Source organism: Nycticebus coucang, chromosome 8 (assembly GCF_027406575.1).
Source record: "Nycticebus coucang isolate mNycCou1 chromosome 8, mNycCou1.pri, whole genome shotgun sequence".
In the NCBI taxonomy this organism is placed as follows: Eukaryota; Metazoa; Chordata; class Mammalia; order Primates; family Lorisidae; genus Nycticebus; species Nycticebus coucang.
In genome coordinates, this window is record NC_069787.1 from 118,486,023 (window position 1) to 118,504,178 (window position 18,156).

An 18,156-nucleotide genomic window follows, 5' to 3' on the forward strand; every position below is an offset into this window, starting at 1 on the left:
GCCCAAGAGTTTGAGATTGCTGTGAGCCATAATGCCACGGCACTTTACCAAGGGTGACAAAGTAAGACCCTGTCTCCCATAAAAATTAAATAAAAATAAAAATAAAAAATTATGATGTTTCACAGACCCTTGAAATGCATTATGTCAAAATTAATCAGTAATCTGATCCCTCTGCCCCTGGTAGAACTGTTGTTCTCCTGATAGTCAGATAATGAGGGATAATCCTTGGTGAATCTCTGGCTGCAATTCATTCACCTGAGATTATTTTAACAGCTTTTAAAATCTATCATCTATCTCTGTGTAGGGGGTGTCTGTCCATCTCTCCATCCATCTATCCATGAAAAAGGGATGCAATGAGAAAATTTGGATTGAGGGTCTCTGGTAGAAGTGGCCTTGGTCCAGCCCCAGTTTTTTATCCCTTAGCTGGGTGTCAATGATGTCATTTTGGGGTTGGGGGAAGGTGAGGATATTTTCTAAAAATAAATTGACAAATCTTGAGCATATCCCTCAATGAATTTTTGTTAAGAAATTTCACCTATAGCAACAAAATAGCATAATTTAAAATTTTAAATGGAAGTAAAATAAACAGAGAAAAGTGTATGTGTGCATGTATATACGCGTATACTAATTCTCACAAATTGAATATGTGTGTGCCAGATCAAAAAACAAGGTGTTACCAGTTCTGGTCTGTTGTTTTCTTCTGATCATCCTTACTTGAAGACAACTTCATCTGAATTTCTGAAAGAATGTGTGTATTTTGTCCATGTTGTACTTAAAAAAACAAAAAAACTGCATCTGCTTTATTCTACATACTTTAATTCCAGAACAAAATAAATAAATAAAACATAATATATAACATCTAATCCCCTTGGTCAAATTAGGGAGGGAATAGGGCTTGAGGCCCTTGTTTCCTGCCTTAGACACAAGAATAGCTGAGAAAAGAAAAACACAGACATCAGCAGAGGAAGCCAAGTCAGACAGGGCCACTCAAGGCTACTATGGGAACCAGGGGAACACTATACAGAGGGCAAAAGTTTTCTTGTATAAACTCCTTATCTACTTCTTCCATGAGAGATGCATCTCATCACTCTCAAGGGGTGGGATCTCCTCAGGAACAGCAGCACTGGGCTCCTCTGCAGTCCCTTCATCTTCATCAATGCCTACCTTGAGCTAGATCATGTGATAGATGTGGCTGGAATGGGTCTGGAGATCCTCAAGGGAGAAGCCAGAGGAGAGCAGTGCAGTTTCAAACAGCAGCACTATTGGGTCCTTGATGGCCTTGTCATTTTTGTCTACCTCAGCCTTTTGCCACAGTGTCTCTACAGTGGTTGGTCAGGGCTTACCCCCAGGTGTTTTTTGGACATCATGTAGCTGAATGCAAGTCCTGAAGTGCCTGGGCTTTCCTGATCCTGTCCATGTTGGTCATCCAGCCGTAGGTCCTGGTCATGATGCAGCAGGATGAAGACGTAAGTCTGTTGGAGATTGCCACCTTCTCAACTTTCCTATCCAAGATTTTGTTCACAAGCTTGCAGAGGTTCTCAAACTTTGCCTTGCTCTCCTCCATCATCATCTCCTTCTTATCCTCGGGTAGCTACAGGCATTGCTTGGTAACTGAGACCAGGATCTTTCCATCAAACTGTCTGAACTGCTGCACATAGTACTCATCAATGGGCTCAGTCATATATACCACCTGAAATCCTTGCTTCCGCACCCGCTCCACAAAAGCAGAGTTGGCTACCTGCTCTTTGATCTCACCAGTGATGTAATAGACTTCTGTGTTTCCTCAATGCAAGAGACATACTCTGACAGAGAAGTCTCCATTCATCTCCAGATTGGGAGATATGATAGCATTACCGGTTAGTGGATTCCTCGTTTTCCAAGCTGCAATCTTTTAGAGAATGCCTCATAGAACTTCTTGTAGTTTTCCTTGTCTACTGCCAACTCAGAGAAGAGTTCAAGGTACTTCTAAACAATGTTTTTAGAAGTGACTTTCAAGATTTTGCTCTGCTGAAGCATTTATCAGGAGATGTTCATGGGCAGATCCTCTGAGTCTACCACACCATGGATAAAGTTGAGATACTCTAGTATCAATTCATTACAGCTGTCCCTGATGAACACACAGTGGGCATAGAGTTTAGAGTTTGATGTTCTTTTTTTTCTTATTCTCAATGAGCTCAAAGGGAGCTTGATGTAGGATGAAAAACAATGCCCTGAATTCCAAGTGATCTTTTGCAGAGAGGTGCTTCACTGCTAAGTAGTCTTCCGGTCATGAGTGAGACTCTTGTAGAATTCTCCTGGGTGATGTCATCAGCGTTTCTGATCTAAGTGGAATTGGTCTTGTTTAGTTCTTACTGATTAATACCTTTCCTCTTAATCCTCATGGTTTTCTTTTACTTATCCTTCCTGCTGTCATCATTCTCATCTGAGTCTGTATCTTCAGTCTGACCTTTCTTTCACCATCTTTATCTTCCTCTTCTTTCTCATCTTTCTCTTCCTCTGCCTCATTATCACTGCTTTCCTTCTCTCATTCCATTTCCAAACAAAGGGTGATGGGATAGCCTATGAACTGTGAGAGCTTCTTCACTACATTTTTGACCCACCCCTCTTCTAAGTACGCTGGCCTTCTTTAAGGTGGGGGATCACTTTGGCCTTCCCTCCAATGGGCTCATCATGGTCAGCTGTACAGTGAAGGAAGTACAAGCAGAAGAGTCCCAAGTATACTGTTCTCATCATTGCACTTTGTGATCACAACCACTTTCTCTGTCACGAGGTAGGTTGAATAAAAGCCAACACCAAATTGCCCAATCATGGATATATCTGCACCAGTACCAGACTTGGCAATGGTTCCCAAATTATTTATGAAATCAGTCTTGGTCATACCAATACCAGTGTCCACCAAAGTCAGAGAGTGTTCCTGAGAGTTGGAGATAATGTTAATTTTCAACTCTTTACTGCTGTCCAACTTGGAAGGATCTGTCAGGCTCTTACAACAAATCTTGTCTAAGGCATCAGAAACATTAGAGATCAATTCCTAAAGGAAAATTTCCTTGTTGGAATAGAAGGTATTGATGACAAGAGATATGAGTTGGGCAGTTTCTGCTTGAAAGGCAAAAATCTCCACCTACTTCTCTTCATGGTGCATCCTGAAGACAAGGGCTACATGCCCTAGAGACCAGGGTGGGTTGGGACTACTATGCCAACACGGGGTGACTCAAGAGCCATATTTTACTTTTTATAAATTCAGTAAGAACTCTGGTATCTGGCTTCTTTTGCTCAACATTATTTCTGTGAAATGCATCCATATTATTATGTATATTTGTAGATCATTCTCTTTAGTGTATTGCACTACATTGCATGAATATACCACAGTATGTTTATCAGTTTTACTTAGATAACAACTGGGTAGTTTATAATTTGGAGCTATTATAAATAGTAGTGATATAACCATTCTTATTTATTCAAATAATTGGTCCACATAAGCATGTACTTGTGTTGGGTCTGTGTCTAGAGTGATATTGCTGAGTCAGAGGGCTTTGTGTGGCTTTTGTAGATGCTAGTGATTTTCCAAAGTGTTTATTAATTTATACTCTCACCAGCAGCATATAAGAATTCCAGTTATTTCATATCCTTACAAGCTGCAATAAGCAACCCTCCCAAAGATGTCCACATCCTAATCTACGGGGTATGTAAATATGATATCTTACATGGCAAAAGGAACTTTGCAGATCCACACTGGAAACCCACTAGTAATTCAGTTCCTATCTGAAGATCTTCTCAGTTTTTCACTGATGAAACCAAAACCCTCCACATTTTAAGCATGCAGGTTATTAGAAAAAATTGTTTGAACCAATGCAGAGGGAAGACATCCGAGGAACTTCAGTTCCAGATAGCAGAAATTGTGCTAAAGGTTTTATAGTGTGCATGGAATGAATGATTCTTTTTTTTTCAAGTTTTAAAATCATTTAATATCTATAATATTGAAGTTCAAAGTTCTTATAATAATTAAGAAGAATTTTACATCTTGTCAAAACTACTTTTCCAGACTTACATCATCTCTCTTTCCCAGAACTTCAATGCTATCCACAGCCCACATCACCCCGGGCTACACATGAGACCTTAAATAGTTCTGCTACTGCGTGTCTGTGCCAAACTTCTCAGATGAAGCCTTTTTTATGAGAACATTCTACCTGAATCTCCCTCCTTTCACTTTCTGCCACTTGCTTTCCAATATCCATTTTCCATTTGTCTATAGAAGATGCAGGTGTTTGTATTATAATCCAACTCATTACAAAAAGTAGTATTTCCTTATATCTAAATTGTAACTTTTGCAAGATAGGGATTTTGTATTATTCCTCTTCAGAGCATCCATTAAATCTATCACATTTTCTTGGAAGGAAGGAAGGAAAGAAGGAAGGAACCGAGCCAGAAAGTGAGAGGACAAAAGGATAAAGAAATAATAATATAAAGAACTTTGATTGAAGCAAATGTTATTTGTAGGTTCTGAGTATAGTTCTACTAATAAGATCATTCCTATAAAATAACATTTTTACAATAATTTTTCTTTTCTTTGTTTTTAAATTTTATTTTTATTATTATTAAATCATAGCTGTGTACATTAATGCGATCATGGGGCACCATACACTGGTTTTATAGACTGTTTGACACATTTTCATCACACTGGTTAACATAGCCTTCCTGGAATTTTCTTAGTCATTGTGTTAAGATATTTACATTATACATTTACTAAGTTTCACATATACCCTTGTAAGATGCACCGCAGGTGTAATCCCACCAATCACCCTCCCTCTGCCCACTTCCCCCCTCCCTCCCTTCCCTCTCCCCCTTCCCCATATGCTTAGGTTGTAACTAGGTTATATCTTTCATGTGAAAGCCATAAATTAGTTTCATAGTAGGGCTGAGTACATTGGATACTTTTTCTTCCATTCTTGAGATACTTTACTAAGAAGAATATGTTCCAGATCCATCCATGTAAACATGAAAGAGGTAAAGTCTCCATCTTTCTTTAAGGCTGCATAATATTCCATGGTGTACATATACACAGTTTACTAATCCATATGTGGATCAATGGGCACTTGGGCTTTTTCCGTGACTTAGCAATTATGAATTGGGCTACAATAAACATTCTGGTACAAATATCTTTGTTATGATGTGATTTTTGGTCTCCTGGGTATATGCCTAGCTGAGGAATTATAGGATTGAATGACAGATCTATTTTTAGATCTCTAAGTGTTCTCCAAACATCTTTCCAAAAGGAACGTATTAGTTTGCATTCCCACCAGCAGTGTAGAAGTGTTCCCTTTTCTCCACATCCACACCAACATCTCTGGTCTTGGGATTTTGTGACATGGGCTAATCTTACTGGAGTTAGATGATATCTCAAAGTAGTTTTGATTTGCATTTCTCTGATGATTAAAGATGATGAGCACTTCTTCATATGTCTGTAGGCCGTGCGCCTGTCTTCTTCAGAGAAGTTTCTCTTCAATCCCTTGCCCAGCCTGCGATGGGATCACTTGTTCTTTTCTTGCTTATAAATTTGAGTTCTCTGGATTCTGGTTATTAAACCTTTGTTGGAGACATAACCTGCAAATATTTTCTCCCATTCTGAGGGCTATCTGCTTGCTTTACTTACTGTGTTCTTGGCTGTGCAGAAGCTTTTTAGTTTGATCAGGTCCCAGTAATGTATTTTTGAAGCTGCTTCAATTGCCCCGGGGATCCTCCTCATAAAATACTCGCCCAGACCGATTTCTTCAAGGGTTTTCCCTGCACTCTCTTCTAGTATTTTTATAGTTTCGTGTCTTAAGTTTAAATCTTTAATCCATTGAGAGTCTATCTTAGTTAATGGTGAAAGGTGTGGGTCCAGTTTCAGTCTTCTACAGGTTTGCCAGCAAGTTCACCCAGCACCATTTGTTAAATAGGGAATCTTTTCCCCACTGAATAATTTTAATTGGCTTGTCAAAGATTAGATAATGGTAATTAGTTGGGTTCATCTCTTGGTTGTCTATTCTGTTCCAGACAGCTACTTCTCTGTTTTTGTGTCAGTACCATGCTGTTTTGATCACTATTGATTTATAGTATAGTCTGAGGTCTGGTAGCGTAATTCCTCTTGCTTTGTTTTTAATTTTGAGTAATGCCTTGGCTATTCAAGTTTTTTTCTGATTCCATATAAAACAAAGTATTATTTTTTCAAGATCTTTAATGTATGATAGTGGAGCTTAAATAGGGATTGCATTAAAATTGTATATTGCTTTGGGTAGTATGGACATTTTAACAGTGTTGATTCTTCCCAGCCATGAGCATGGTATGTTTTTCCATTTGTTAATATTTTCAGCTATTTCTTTTCTTAGACTTTCATAGTTCTCTTTGTAGAGATCTTTCATGTCCTTTATTAGATAAACTTCCAAATATTTTACCTTCTTTGGCACTACTGTGAATGGAATAGAGTCCTTAACTGTTTTTTTCAGCTTGACTATTGTTGGTATATATAATGGCTACCGATTTATGAATGTTGATTTTGTAACCTGAGACGCTGCTGTATTCCTTGATCACTTCTAAGAGTTTTGTAGTAGAATCCCTGGAGTTTCCAGATATACAATCATATCATCTGTGAAGGGTGAAAGTTTGATCTTTTCTGACCCTATATGGATACCCTTGATTGCCTTTTCTTCCCTAATTGCAGTGGCTAAAACTTCCATTACAATGTTAAAGAGAAGTGGAGACAATGGGCAGCCTTGTCTGGTTCCTGATCTGAGTGGAAATGATTTCAATTTAACTCCATTCAATGCGATATTGGCTGTGGGTTTGCTGTAGATGGCCTCTATCCGTTTAAGAAATGTCTGTTCTATACCAATTTTTAAAAGTGTTCTGATCATGAAGGGATGCTGTATATTATCCAAAGCTTTTTCTGCATCAATTGAGAGAATCATATTGTCTTTGTTTTTTAATTTGTTTATGTGCTGAATTATACTTATAAATTTATGTATATTGAACCAGCCTTGAGACCCTGGGATAAAACCGACTTGGTCATGATGTATAATTTGTTTGATGTGTTGCTGGATTCTGTTAGGATCTTTTGAATATTTTTGCATCTATATTCATTAGAGATATTGGTCTATAATTTTCTTTTCTTGTTGGGTCTTTTCCTGGTTTGGGGATCAGGGCGATGTTTGCTTCATATAACATGTTGGGTAGTATTCCTTCTTTTTCTACATTTTGGAACAGGTTGAGTAATATAGGCACTAATTCCTCTTTAAAGGTTTGGTAGAATTCTGATATGAAGCCATCTGGTCCCGTGCTCTTCTTTTTATAGAGATTTTGTATGGTTGATGCTATTTCAGAACTTTATATGGGCCTGTTCAACATTTCCCCTTGATTCTGGCTAAGTCTTGGAAGGTGATGTGCTTCCAAGTATTGGTCAATTTCCTTCAGATTTTCATATTTCTGAGAATAACATTTTTTGTAATATTCATTAGAGATTTTTTTTTTTCTGAGGAGTCTGTTATTTCGTCTTTGTCATTTCTGATTGATGAGATTAGAGATTTTACTCTTTTTTTTTCCTGGTTAGTTTAGCCAAAGTTTTATGTATTTTATTGACCTTTTCAAAAAACCAACTTCTTGATTTATTGATCTGTTGTATAATTCTTTTGTTTTCAATTTAATTTATTTCTGCTCTAATTTTGTTTATTTCTTACCTTTGACTGGGTTTGGGGTTGGAATGTTCTTCCTTTTCCAGATGCTTGAGATGTCCCATTATGTTGTTACCTTCCTCTCTTTCCATTCTCTTGAGGAAGGCTTGCAGTGCTATAAATTTCCCTCTTAGGACTGCCTTTGCAGTATCCCAGAGGTTCTGATAATTCGTGTCTTCAGTTTTGTTCCAAAGATTTGGCAATTTCCTTCTTGATCTCATCTCTGACCCAGCTATCATTCAGCATAAGGTTATTTAACTTCCATGTTTTTGTATGAGTATGCAGATTCCTGTTGTTACTGAGTTCAACTTTTATTCCATGGTGGTGCAAGAGGCTGCAAGGCATAATTTCTATTCCTTTAAATTTATTGAGGTTAGACTTGTGACCTAAAATGTGATCAATTTTGGAGTATGTTCCGTGGGCTGATGAGAAGTATGTGTATTCAGTTTTGTTGGGATGAAATGTTCTGTAAATGTCTGTTAAATCCAAATGTCAGATGGTTAGGTAAATCTAAAATTTCTTGGCTCAGCTTCTTATTGGAGGATCGATCCAACATTGCCAAAGGAGTGCCGAAATCTCCAACCATTATAGAGCTGGAAGAAATCAAGTTGCTTATGTCCATTAGAGTTTCTCTTATAAATTGAGGTGCATTCTGGATGGGTGCATAGATATTAATAATTGAAATCTCATCATATTGAGTATTACCCTTAACAACTATGAAGTGATCATTCTTGTTCTTCCTTACTTTTGTTGGTTTAAAGCCTGTTGTATCTGCAAAGAATTGCAACACCTGCTTTTTTCTGATTACCATTTGCCTGAAATATGGATGACCATCCTTTCACCCTGAGTCTATATTTATCTTTTAAGGTAAGATGTGACTCTTGGATGCAGTGAATATCTGGCCTGAGTTTTTGTATCCAGTCAGCTAACCTATGCCTCTTTAGAGGATAGTTTAAGCCATTCACATTAATGGAGAATATTGATAAGTCTGGTTAAATTTTGGGTATCAAGTTTTTCGTTAGTCCAGTGGACATTTTTAATCCTTTCGCCACTGTGGAAGTTGGAGTTTGATCAAAAGTTTCTGAGTGAGTTTACTTTGTGGTAGAGGATTGGGGTGGTCATTATGGAGGACAGGTCTGAGAATAACCTGAAGAGCTGGTTTGGTTATGGCAAATTTCTTCAACATATGAATGTCATTAAAGTACTTAATTTCTCCATCATAAATGTAACTCAGTTTAGCTGGATACAGGATCCAGGGTTGAACGTTATTTTACTTTAGGAGATTAAAAGTCGATAACCACCCTCTCTGGCTTGAAAAGTTTCAGCAGAGAGATCTGCAGTCATTCTAATATTCTTCCCTCTGTAAGTAATGGATTTCTTGCATCTGGCTGCTTTCAGAATTTTCTCCTTTATATTAATATTAGTGAAGTTAATTATGGTATGCCTGGGGGATGTCTTATTGGGATTGAGTCGTGCTTGTGTTCTGAGACTGTCTGCTATCCGAATTTCAGAATCTCTTGGCATGTCTGGAAAATTCTCTTTCATAATTTCATGGAGAAGGGCCTCTGTGCCTTGTGAGACCACTTCATCACTTTTAGGAATTCCAATGAGGCAGATATTAGCCTTCTTCGAATTATATCAGAGCTCTCTGAGAGAATGATCCATTTTTGCTCTCCATTTCTCTTCCTCTTTGAGAGTTTGAGAGCATTCAAGGGCTTTGTCTTCAATGTCAGAAATCCTTTCCTCTGCTTGTTCCACTCTGTTACTGAGGGATTCTACTGTATTTTTCAGATCTTTGAGGGCTGCAAATTCTTGCTTCAGTGAGTCAAAATCTTTGGTGTTTTTGTCTTTAAATTCATTAAATTCCTGAGACAACTTTTGAATTTCTCCTTGAATTTCTAATTCTGACTTTTGAATTGCTCCTCAAATTTCTAATTCCAAATTTTCCTCCATTTTATTAATCTTATTTGCAATCCAAATTCTTAATTTGATTTCTGACATCTCAGCGAGCTGTTTATGAATGGGAGCTTCAGTTACATCTGCCATATCTTTACTTGGGAGGGCGTTGATCTATTCTGGTTATTCATGTTACCAGAGTTTTTCTGCTGGTTCTGCCCCATGATTGTTTTACACCATTTGATTTTTCTTCTGGAGCTTTGTTGAGGACCCATATAGTGCTATGGCCTGAGAAATTGGGGACCTGTTTGGTGTGTTGAGGCTAAGTGGTTCTGTCTTGTTTTTAGCTGGTCTCTGTTCCACCCTAGTGAAACAGTTACTCTGGGTTGAAGTCTCAGCTGTGGAGAAATACCAGCAATTAAGTCACCCCACCCCCACAGGAAACAATTGGAAAAGGAAAATCAAACCTTTCTACAGGGGGCAGTGCCTGTGGCTCAGTCGGTAAGGCGCCGGCCCCATATACCGAGGGTGGCAGATTCAAACCTGGCCCCAGCCAAACTGCAACCAAAAAATAGCTGGGCGTTGTGGCGGGCACCTGTAGTCCCAGCTACTTGGGAGGCTGAGGCAAGAGAATCGCTTAAGCCCAGGAGTTGGAGGTTGCTGTGAGCTGTGTGAAGCCACAGCACTCTACCGAGGGCCATAAAGTGAGACTCTGTCTCTACAAAAAAAAAAACAACCTTTCTACAACCACACACCCAGGGCACAACCTGAATTGTCCTCAGGCAATTGGATCAGTTCAAAATGTTCAAATCAGTTGTCTCAGTCAGCACCTGTCTCTGGTGGGAGAGTTTGAAAGGTCTCTGGCAACTGAATCGCAGGTGTCTGGTGACTACTTAGATATGGCTTGCTGTGGTGCTCTGTGGAGTCAGGAGGACCCACCCAGCAAATAGATCAGTGTGGGAAGTTTGATGCCTCCTTCCCCACCTCGCACCTCTTTCACCCCCAGTCACTGATAGCCCGGCATAGTTGTGACCCAGTTGCCTGTAGGGAACAGATACTCCAGGGGGTTGCACCTGCCTGAATCACAAGGAAATCTATTTCTGCTCTGCCTGTTTAGCTGGGGAAGGTGAGGCCTGAGAACCTCGGGTGCTTGATGGAGGCTGGGGGTGTTCACTCAGTTCCAGGCCCACCCCTGATTGCTGTTACTGACAGAACAGAACAACTTTGCGGAAATTTGTTTCTGTCCCTGCTAAATTCCCCTGCAGAAGAGAAGCTGTTTTGAGTTCCCAGAGCCTGTGCCTCAGGCCCTGTGTTTGCTCCTGCAGGTTTGTATTTGTTTACCTGTCAGTTCTAGCCTCCTGTCTTCCTTTGTCTATAGGCTGACGATCTCCTGAGGGTTTGGTTCATCTTAGGCTCAGTAAAGCAGTCCCCTGGTTCAGCCCCCAATGAATGATTCTGTTTAAGGCCAATAAAAACAAAACAAAACAAAACAAAAAACAAAAAACCCCTCAAATCACCAGAAGTTAATTTTAAAGTCTACTATATCTCATGTGATTGGCTGTAAGTAAATTCCATAAATGATCAGTTTCCCTTAACATCAGTCACGTTTTTGACTTTCTACAATTATCTAGAACATATTTTACAAACTTCTTGCCTGAAAGTCACACTTGCCTGTTAATGTAAAACTATTTAAGAAAGTATATCTTTACATTGAGTAAGAGGCTAACAAAATAGTGAAAGGCATCATCACGTAGAACTGAATTATTCCAAACATAATCATACTTCAGAATTTCAGATCAATGAGATTCGTTAGCTTACTACAAAGTTCTTTAATTTACTGGTTCTTAAATTCAGTTTCCTGATAAGTGTATAGGAGAGATTTAAATACATGATGTGAGTAAACAAAGTACTTTTAGCATCCTCAGAGTGATTCCTTAACTAAAGCTGATACTCTTCTTTATGGAGGTTGATTTTTCTGACTTTATGCAGTTCTTTTTTTTTTTTGACATTTTTCTTTTTTTTTTTTATTGTTGGGGATTCATTGAGGGTACAATAAGCCAGTTACACTGATTGCAATTGTTAGGTAAAGTCCCTCTTGCAATCATGTCTTGCCCCCATAAAATGTGACACACACTAAGGCCCCACCCTCCTCCCTCCATCCCTCTTTCTGCTTCCCCCCCCATAACCTTAATTGTCATTAATTGTCCTCATATCAAGATTGAGTACATAGGATTCATGCTTCTCCATTTGCAGTTCTTTTTTTTATAAATTGTTTTTTCCCTCATTGCTTACATTCTGTTTCTTCATACTGCTTCTATTTCTTCATTAGTTCATCTTGCTAATACCTCCTCAGGCCCTTTTCTGAAATTTATGGCTGTTTCTTCTTTCTCTCAAGGATATATAGAAAGTATATACACATATACATGTACATGTTCATGTCTAGAAGAGTGGATAAGGTGGACAAATAAAGCTATGTGTCTTAATACGTTCTTTGCCTCCATCTCATCTCTTTTCCTGAGCTAGTCCTTAGATTTCTGTTACTTTCACCTAAGATCCCTCCTCCTCTCAGTCATGGTTTCAATTTTCCCCCAGGTGATCTCATTTACTTTTCAAGCACGTGCTCTATCTCCAGCTGAAATGACTTAAATGTTCTCCTGGTTGTAGGAATCATACAGGCACTAAATGCAACACACATTCCAAGAGAAGCTCATTGTATTACATCCCCAGGCTGCAAACTGATTTTCTTCCTGGTTATACATGTAAATACTCATTTTCTTTATATGTAATATTGGATGTGACATAAAACACACATGTAGTAGTTTATTTACTATATTTTCTCACTATGACCCAAATCTTCCTTACTTTTCGGAAATCAAATTTATTCATAATGATATTTTAAAATCAGACAATACAAGAGTAATGTACAGATAAGCAGGTCTTCTTCTCATTTCTGACCATCATACTCATCCTCTTCCTCACAGGCAACCATTCTTCTCTGTATCAGCTGTGTCCTGGCAAGGACAGCATTATGTAAATACATATGCATGCATATTTTTCTTAAAATTGATATCCTGCTGGGCATACTGCTCTTTGTTTGCTGTTTTTCACTAACAATATAACTTGAATAGTTCAAAATAAAATAGAATAGGCTCGGTGCCACAGTGTTTATGGCACCAGCCACTACACTGAGTGTGGCAGGTTCGAACCCTGCCCGGACCAGCTAAACAACAATGACAACTGTAACAAAAAATAGCTGGGTGTTGTGGCGGTTGCCTGTAGTCCCAGCTACTTGGGAGGCTGAGGCAAGAGAATCACTTAAGCCCAGGAGTTTGAGGTGGCTGTGAGCTGTGACACCACAGCACTCTACCAACGGTGACATAGTGAGACTCTGTCTCAAATAAATAAATAAAATAAAATAAAATGGAATAAATACAGAATTGTTTATAGTTAGAATTTACACAGGAAAACTGCTGATGGTTTTCTGACCTGTGCTCTTAAAATTAAGTCTGTTATCCTGCAATTTCTGCAGTACCTTTGGCCTTCAAGACCTGAGGCTTTCTAAGCCTTCACTGTGAAAACTGGCTCAATTTACACATACAATTCCTCTGCAAGGGTGTAAGTGCCCGTGCTTAGCTTTCCTGCACCTTGCCTTGTCGAGTGCCTGTCTCACATCTGCTATTTATTTTTATTTTCCAATTATCTCTTGACATTCCTTGCCTACTGTCATCGCCTCCCATTTCTCACCCTTCTCCTTGAATTTGTACTGTTTAAAATTGTTGCCGAGGGTGGTGGGTTCAAACCCAGCCCCGGCCAAACTGCAACAAAAAATAGCCAGGCGTTGTGGCGGGCGCCTGTAGTCCCAGCTGCTTGGGAGGCTGAGGCAAGAGAATCGCTTAAGCCCAGGAGTTGGAGGTTGCTGTGAGCTGTGTGACGCCACGGCACTCTACCCGAGGGCAGTATAGTGAGACTCTGTCTCTACAAAAAAAAAAAAATTTTTTTTTTTTTAATTTCAAATTAATACAAGAATACAAATTTTTGGTTACATTATTCTCACTTCCAAGGTAAAGTTCAAGTTGTAGAAGAGCCCCTCACCCAGGGGAGCATGTTGAACACCCTCATACTGTGCATACTAGGTGAGGTTCCACCAAAAGCTCTCTCCCTCCCCCTTGCTAGACTATATTTGCGTTTTATCATTGGTATGAACTCAATATATAAACACTTGCTCACTGTTTAAAATTGTTTAATTGTCAAATTAATAAAGTTTCTAGATGTAAATAAAATACACTTATGGGGTGATATGTCTAATGAAACTGTCATGAATCAGGAGGAAGCCACGTTGTGCTGGAGGATAACTGGGTAGGACTCTGTGGTCCAGGGGCGGACACATTATTGCCTACTGTTCAAATGTGGCCCATGGCCTGTGAGCTAAGCCTGGTTTTTACATGTTTTAAAGTACTTTAAAACAAAGCAACGCAAAACAAAACAGAAAAGTATGTGACAGAGTCCAAAGGCAACCAACAGAGCCTAAAATAATAATTATTAAGCTCTTTACAGAAAGATATTGCTGACCCCCTCCTCTACCTCCTCTAGTGCAGTGGCTCTCAATCTGGGACCTTTAAAAACACACCCATGACTGGGTCTCACTCTGGACGGTGAAGCAAAACTCTCTGGGGGGTGGGGTGGTTCCAATGTGTAGACAGACTATTGTAAAAACTCTTCCCTACCCAAAAAACAGTATCATTAACAACACCGAAACACCACCACTATCACCAATAGCAACTGAGGACACCAGAAGCTTCTAGAAGAGACATTTAACTGATACATTTCTGTGCTTGTTCTTTATGTTTATTTTTCACAATATTACGAACACATAAATTGGTTCTACAAGGCTTATGATTAAATTCAAAGTCCTCTGTGCCCTTCTTCCTCATTCTATAGGTACAACCTCTTTTAATTGTTTTAGTGATTTTTTTTCTCCACATTTCTAGATAATGTGTTTACATTGCTTCTTCAGAGCTTTTCGGTTTTAGACATTTTACATTAACTTCCTACCATGGAAAATGAGGATCTGGCTTCCTTTCACAGTTATACCCTACCACACACATGCAAGCTTCCTATTCCTACTCTATCTTTTCTAATTCAATAATTTTCATTAGAATAATATTCATTTTGTTAAATAAGTTCATCAGTATATAACTGCCTATTTTTAGCTGAGTGAAGCTGTAGCCACAGATTATGCTCTTGTACAACTTTATGCTCTTCCTGAAGTTTGTAATTAATCTTGCCTTTGACCCTTTTCCTTAGTTTCCCACTTACATATTGTTATTCTAATACCAAAATGTTACCGATTATCTAGATCTTCTCTTCTCATAGAGACATCAAGTATTCTAATGATCTCATGCTTGTAACACACTTCCTCCCAGAGCTTATCACCTCTGGTGCATTGATGTCGTTGTAGGCTCTTTATCTTCCTCCACCGATGCCCTTTGCCTCTGCACCATGCGGAGTCCTCTGGTCTCTAGAGAGGACATATTTTTCTTACAGGGTTGAAGAGTTCATTATAAAGTATGTTAGTAACTTTTTGAGAAAGAATGCATGGGAAACCTCAAAGGCTTGAAATGTTGTGTATCTGAAAATGTCGTAATTCCACATGTACATTGTTTGCAAATAGAAGTCCAGGTTGAAATTTATTTTCCTTCATATTTTGATGACATAATTCCTTTATCATACAACTTCCAGTCTTGGTGTTTGAGCACCCTGGCATCATTCTAATTTCTTACATTTGTGGTCTAGAAGATTGTATTTTCCAAAAATGCTGTAGAATTCCTTTTGTCTCACATGCTCTTCCACAAGGTGACCTCCCCTTGAATCTAAGTGGCTGGTGATTCACTTATACCCAGTATAATGTGGTGGAAAGAACATTGTGGGAATTTTGAGACTAGGTTAGGAAAAGCAGCGTGGCTTCTTCCTTGGTCGTGGGGGTGTTTGTTTGTGGAACCCTGAGTGCAATGTAAGAAGTCTGACTATTTTAGGCGTCAGATGATATAAAGAAACCCAGGGCAAGTAGAAAGCCCTGTCATGGTCCTTCTGCCCCAGCTGAGGTTCTAGCAGACAGCCAGCATCACATTCTAAGCGTGCAAGTGAACGAGATTTCACATCATTTCACCCACTTGCTGGGTCCTCTCTTGCTGTTTCCTTCCCAGCTGAAGTCACAGACATTTTGGAGAGGAAACGAACCATTCCTATTGTGCCTGTCCAAATTTCTGACCCACTAAATGCAAGAGCATAATAACATTGTTGCTTAAGCTGCTAAATTTGGGGAGAATTTGTTGCATGATACAAGCAACTGAAAGAGTCTGTGACTTAAAAAAATGGAAGCTCTTAGGATTTTATTTTTGTTTTCAGTCCTGAAAGATTACAGTGGTCATTTCACTCATCACACCAGACACTAGGTCAGTTCTTTCAATCAAAAAAGGTCATCCCTTACAGTTCTTAGAAATTTTCTTAAATAGCTTTGGTGGTGACACTTTTCTCTCTTTCTTTGTTTTCCTAGAATGTCTATTATTTAGAGGTCAGACCATCTGGACTAATAGCCTCTAATTTTCTCATTCATTTTATTTCTTTTATTTTAAAGCTCTTCATATTTTTATTCTAATTCCTGAGCGATTTCACAAGCATTGTTTTCTCTCTTTTTTCTCTTTTTTTTTTCTTTTGAGACAGAGTCTTATTCTGTCATCCTCCATAGAGTGTCATGGCATCATAGCTCACAGCAACCTCAAATTCTTGGGTTCAAGTGATCTTCTTGCCTCAGCCTTCTGAGTTGCTGAGATTACAGATGCCCACCACCACACCTGGCTAGGCTTTTTAATTTTTAGTAGAGACAGGGTTTCACTCTTGCTCGGGCTAGTCTCAAACTCCTGAGCTCAGGCAATCCACAACCTCCCACCCCCCCAGCCTCCCGAAGTGCTAAGATTACAGGCATGAGCCACCATGTCTGCCCCTCCAAACATTGTTTTTCTAATTCTTATCATAGTTTTAATTTCTAAGACTTTTCTTTTAGAGCATCTTATTCTTACTCTTTCCTCAAATAGATTCAGTTTCTTTTCTTATCTATACTTGGACATTAGTAACCAGTTTTCATTTGCTGCTGCTGCTTTTTTGGTTTTCTTCTACCTGAATAATACATGTCTCATAGAAGTTGCTTTTATCTCTATTTTTTTCCCTTTGTCTTTGATGTTTGCTGATCCTTGGTTCTTTTCTCATAGTTAAGAATAGAACACTAAAAATAGGGAGGAATACTTTGGGCTTTACTGCTTGTGATTCTGAATGAATCATTTCATTGGGGAAGTCCCATTATCAATATTTTAATCTTTTGGTGGGCAGGGAAGTTTGGGAGCTGGTCTGATTCAAAGAGAGTGATTCTCCAACTTCTGGTCTGAATGGAAAATCTATTAGCATTCTGGAAGTGATGTTGAGTGCAGGGTTGATTGATGTTTCTCTATAGCACCCTTATCTTGATCTGTGTGTGTTGTCCATCAGCAACTGAGATAATAAACATCTGGCCTCCGGGGGGAGAGGACAGGTGTTTAGCTGCATGGAACGAGGAAGGTGAACGAGTGACTAACATCAACAGACTTTCAGCCAACGCTCCAGTTTTTCTCCTACTTCTTTTTCACAACCCAGAGATGTCTGATGGCCTCAATTACTATTTATTTAAGGTTTTCAGGGTTAATTTAATTATTTACTTGTTTTTGCAACCTTGCTGGGATTTAGCTTCACTTTTGCTAAGTTAGTTCCCACATATCCATCTCTTTTATGGCTTCCAAAATTTTGTGACTGTCACTTTCTTTCCTTTTCACTATGTCCTCAGCTGATCTTTAATAGAGCCCTTTGCTATGATTTTAATGGAAACCAGGGAGGCCAAGAAAGTAAATATCCAGGGTGGGCATAAGTTCATGTGCAATTCAAGATAGCTTGATATAGTAAATTGCACACAAACTTTAGTCCTCCCTGTAAATACTCAACCTCCCTTCTTTTACTGTTAAATTAAAATAAGTACATCACAGAGATCTCTATAGTGAAATTCAGGATTTGCTAGCTCATCTAGATATGTCTCATTGGATTTCTTATAAGATTATTGCAATTGTTTATGTTATAATTTCTTCATTCAATTCTGAGGCATATTCAAATTAGTAACAGCTTTTGCGGAAAAGAATTTACAATAAATATGTATGTTGGTAGTAAGAAATCTTGATAAAAAAAATCAATGTATAAAATACTGGAAATATTTGGGTTAAGAAACTATTGTAGGAGATCCTGGGAAAGTGAAATGGAAGGGTGTGTGTCTAACCTGATGGTCTGCAATCTGGCCTATAGTGGGAAGCTGGAGGAGTTGAAGAAGAGAATCCTGACCAATAAATCCCTGGCTACTAGAACTGACCAGGACAACAGAACTGCCTTGCACTGGGCATGGTCAGCCAGGCATACCAAAATTATTGAATTCTTGTTGCAACTTGGTGTGCCAGTGAATGATAAAGATGATGCGGGTTGGTCTCCT

General features: G+C 38.8%; 1 pseudogene; it reads right to left on the minus strand.

Annotated features, from left to right (window-relative positions):
- Window positions 1-973: 973 nt before the first annotated feature.
- Window positions 974-15,100, minus strand: LOC128591429 (putative heat shock protein HSP 90-beta-3; annotated as a pseudogene).
- Between the last annotated feature and the right edge of the window lie 3,056 nt (window positions 15,101-18,156).